At 50.5% G+C, this 4,994-nt stretch overlaps 1 pseudogene; it reads left to right on the top strand.

Moving 5' to 3' along the window:
• The first annotated feature begins 1,372 nt into the window (after nt 1-1,372).
• Nucleotides 1,373-3,433, top strand: LOC125541072 (L-gulonolactone oxidase 2 pseudogene; annotated as a pseudogene).
• Nucleotides 3,434-4,994: the final 1,561 nt, after the last annotated feature.

The following is a 4,994-nucleotide window of genomic DNA, read 5'->3' as shown; positions in this document are numbered from 1 at the left end:
CGCAGACCGCCGCCGGCAGTTACGGCTGGGAGGCCCTTCCCTACTCTGCCGTAGCCAGGGCGCTCAGGTACCGGCCGGCCTTGTCGTCGATGATCAGGCGAACGCCGCCGCAGCCTGATCGCAAAGATTCGACTGGAATTGGAATAACTGAATATGTCCACGACTCGCGGCGGATGCCCGCGAACTACTCCTAAGCTGACGTGGCTGGTGCGGTACGCTGGGGCGTACGCGAGCCGTAGCCCAGGACCGGTTCGACAACTTCGAGGACCATGCTGAGTCCGTATTTGCAAGTTTCAGGATTGTATAGAAGCAGTTTGTGAGTTCCGGGACCATTATAGACATCGTCAACAACTTTAAGGATCAAAGATGCATTTTACTCTGTAGATAGGCTACGGAATCCATCCAACAGCAGCTAGGCTGCTTCGTGTGTGCTTGCGCACATCGTCGTCTTCGTCTGCGTCCCGACGGAACCGATTAGCTCGGAATATCCTCGCGCTAGCTTCGTACGCGTAGAAAAGCACTCGGCTACGTCGTCGTCGAGGTCGCAACATGCGCCAACAAAGGATCGCTAATTTCCTGGAAATGGGAAAAATCGCCGGACATATCTCTCCTGATGTTAGCCTGTAAGCTCACAATGCCCAAGTCGTCTCTCTCTGCGCCACAATTTTCTCCCCACGAGTGCGACGAATGCACCATGCAGGCTGCGACCTTAACCTGGGACCTAGTATTTATTAAGACATAACTTGTCTAGTGGCAAGACACAAGCCCTCGTATGTGGAGGTGTTCAACCAAACCTAATTAAATTTTCAGTTGCTTGAACAACAACAAATGTGCTAAAAAGAAAAATGCAAGCTCTCTCGGGTACCCTCCATCCGGTGAAGAGTGTACATTTGAGTTTAAAATCTGTTCACAAAAGAATGTACTTCTATCTTTCGGATGCACTTTAAAGTAGAAAAAAAATGCTTCTCTCTCACCACACGGTAATCAAGATCAATAGCATTCTACACATGTTCTCCTTGATTTCTATACATGCACTTAGCTCATTGGGGTTGGATAATTAAAGAGAAGAGAGATGATGGTTTGCATCTTTTTAATGTATTTTTTACTTCACTTTATAACTTATCATAAAATTTCTATATGTACATGGGATGGAGGAAATAACTTGTTGGGCTCACTAACGCGGTATTAGAAAAGTGTTCATTTAGAACAGTCCACGGTCAAAAGTCCACTAGTAGTACGTATTCGAACTGTTCATAAACAAATAATAGTCTATGGAGTCTGAGGAATGCACCATGCATGCCGTGACCATAACCAGTTAACCCTATACCTATATATAAGGCCTAGCTTGTGCATTGGATACAAACAAGCCCTAGTACATCGAGGTATCCATTCAAGTTGCCACCCCAATGATGTCGCAAGGACAAGCAAGAAGAATGGAAAGCTGCCTCCCAGTTGCCCTCCTAGCGCTAGGGATCCTCCTCCAGCTCGCTGGCTGCAGCCCTCCACCAGACCCGGTGGTGTGCACGCACGGCACGTCCAACTGCACCATCACCAACACGGTCGGCTTCTTCCTCTGCCCCGCGGCCAACGTCACCTACCCGCGGACGGAGCAGGAGCTCGTCGCAGCCGTGGCGGCCGTGGCAGCCGCAAAGCGGAAGGTAAAGGTAACCACCTCGCACGCACACAGCATTCCCAAGCTCGCGTGCCCCGGCGGCCGCGACGGCACACTCATAAGCACCGCGCGGTTGAACCGGACGGTGCACATCGACGCTGATAAGCGGCTCATGACGGTGGAGAGCGGCATGCTACTCCGGGACCTCATGGAGGCCGCCGCAGCGGAGGGGCTGTCCCTGGCGCATTCACCGTACTGGCACAGCCTAACCATTGGTGGGCTCCTCGCAACTGGCGCGCACGGGAGCTCGCTGTGGGGCAAGGGATCTGCTGTTCACGAGTATGTGGTCGGGCTGAGGATTGTGACGCCGGCGCCGGCTAGCCAGGGGTTCGCCGTGGTGAGGGAGCTTGGTGCCAATCACCCGGACCTGGACGCCGCCAAGGTCTCCATCGGCGTGCTGGGCGTCATCTCTCACGTAACTCTGGCATTGCAGCCGTTGTTCAAGCGGTCGGTGACTTTCATGAAGCGCGACGATTCAGACCTTGCGGATCGGGTGGCCACGTGGGGCCGCCTCCACGAGTTCGGCGACATGTTATGGCTGCCGCAGCAGGGCAAGGTCGTCTACCGCCAGGACGACCGCGTCGACGTCTCGACGCCGGGGGATGGCCTCAACGACAACTTGATTTTCCGTGCCACTCCCACCCAGGTGATCATTGCTGCAAGATCCGCAGAGGAGCGGCTGCAGGAGAACGGCACTGACACTGCCCGATGCGCGGCGGCACTGCTGCAGGCGGACACCATGGAACGGCAGGCCTACGGCTTCACCAATGATGGCGTCTCATTCACGGGGTACCCGGTGGTGGGGTACCAACATCGCATCCAAGCGTCTGGCACATGCATCGACAGCCCAGAGGACAGCCTCCGCTCCGCCTGCGCCTGGGACCCGCGCATCCCAGGCGCTCGCGCCGACAACTCCGGCTTCAGCGTTGCTCTCTCCAAGGCGCCGGCGTTCATCGCTGACATGCAGCGCCTCCGGGATCTCAACCCGGATGTGTTTTGTGTTGGCATCGACTCTAGGACGGGTATGTCCATGCGGTACATCAAGGCATCGTCCGCTTACCTTGGCAAGCAGGAGGACTCGATTGCCATCGACATCAACTACTATCGTAGCAACATCGACGGCACGCCGCGGGCGCACACCGACGTGGGCGACGAGATCGAGCAGATGGCACTGTGGAAGTATGGTGCCCTGCCACACTGGGGCAAGAACCACGACATCACTTTCGATGGTGCCATCTCGAAGTACTCAAAAGCCCACGAGTTCCTGGCGGTGAAGGATAGGTACGACCCTGATGGGATCTTCTCTAGCGAGTGGAGCGACCAGGTGCTCGGCATCAATGGGAGTCCGAATGTCATCAAGGAGCATTGTGCCATCGAAGGACTTTGCGTCTGCTCTGAGGACTCGCACTGTGCGCCGGAACAGGGTTACCTCTGCCGACCGGGGAAGGTGTACACGAAGGCTAGAGTTTGCTCACTCGTCAAGGATTATTAGGATGGTGAGAACCCGAGAGTATGTTATGTTACACATAAAATACATGTATTTTTTTTCGTGCCGTTTGAGTTTGTAAGGGGATCATCTATCTATAAGATGAATCCTCAAGTTATCTGAGTTGTTAAGAGTCGAGTTAAACCGGAGTTTTGTACCCTGGGTGGCGTCGTGTGGGGTTTGGTCATGTGATGTGTTGGGTGTTGGTGTCTACCTTATAAAGCAATGAAACCCTCGAAAACGCTGCAATTTTTGCAGCACCAAATATGTTTCTCTATTTGAAGTTCTAGGGTTCAGCCCATCATTGTATGTGTTGTAAGCAAATAGGTTGATATATATATTTCATCATTAAGTATCAGAGCTCAGGTGATTTGTCTTAAAAACGATAGGATCATGTCAAAAGCGAAGGATGATGGACCGAATTTGCACCGCCGCAGCCTGCTTGGTACTATCTCATATTTATATTAAACTAGAAAATATGTTTGTGTGTTGCAACGGGAAGAAAAAACTTCCTTGCAACTTTCTACCAAAAGAACACATCGCTCAAGGCATGAGAATCAAGCTCTCCTTTCTTAGTGAGAGACTCAACTATTAAAGCTAATGTGTATGTGGAGGCAAATAAAACATTAAGAACAATAATGAACAAAACTAGAGCATGAGAATACAACTTAGCTCATACAAAGGATATGTTATATAAATAATGGGTTTCTACCAATTCTTTATCTTTACCTAATAATAAAGGGAGGAGGTTTTCATAGTTCTTCATATGTCACACTTTTATATCCGTTGATTTTACGTAATGACAGAGACTGGCGGATAAGATTTAAAAGAAGGATTATACCGGAAAAAAAAGCGAACGCACCGAAACAAAACCTCAACAAACGCTAACCATCATGTCTCCAGTCCTCCCACATCGCTGTCGACTAAGAAAACGAAACTTACGTCCTTACTGTCTCCAGATCAAAATCAAATTGGATGCCTCCGGATGCAAGTTCATTCTTCGTCTTCAGTCTCCATGGATACGAGGTCAAGCAAAGAAAATTGGAGGTTGGCTACAGGAAATCCATCCGGCGTGAACGAGTGTCGTCGTGATCGTCTTGGACCTCTTCTCGACGAGGCCACCTAGTTCGTCTTGGTCCTGTCAGGATTGACAAACTATACATCATTTGTAGCATAGTTACTGGATTCACCAGACAAGTCACCGAATCCCGATCTATTGATTTTAGTTTCCAGTTCGCTGGCCGATCCGTTGAAGAGAAGAATCCATGCGGTTTCGGTGGTGTTGGGCGTGGCAGCGCTTGAGAGGAGAAGAAAATGGAGGCAACGAGTTGAGGACCAGGTCGCTCGAGAGAGAGGGCGCTTGAGGGAGAGATGATACGTCTCCAACGTATCTATAATTTTTGATTGTTCCATGTCATTATATTATCTGTTTTGAATGTTTATGGGCTTTATTATACACTTTTATATTAGTTTTTGGGACTAACCTATTAACCGGAGGCCCAGCCCAAATTGTTGTTTTCTTACCTATTTAAGTGTTTCGAAGAAAAGGAATATCAAACGGAGTCCAAACGGAATGAAACCTTCGGGAGAGTTATTTTTGGAACGGAAGCAATCCAGGAGACTTGGAGTATACGTCAAACAATCAACGAGGCAGCCACGAGGCAGGGGGGCATGCCCACCCCCCTGGGCGCGCCCTCCACCCTCGTGGGCCCCTCGTTGCTCCACCGACGTACTTCTTTCGCCTATATATGTCCGTATTGTTGGGGAACGTAGCAGAAATTCAAAATTTTCTACGCATCACCAAGATCAATCTATGGAGTAATCTAGCAACGAGGG

Source organism: Triticum urartu, chromosome 2A (genome assembly GCF_056163025.1).
Source record: "Triticum urartu cultivar PI428250 chromosome 2A, HENAU_Tu73, whole genome shotgun sequence".
NCBI lineage: Eukaryota > Viridiplantae > Streptophyta > Magnoliopsida > Poales > Poaceae > Triticum > Triticum urartu.
The sequence above is the reverse complement of the archived record's forward strand: the minus strand, read 5'-3'. Positions and strand labels throughout refer to the sequence as shown.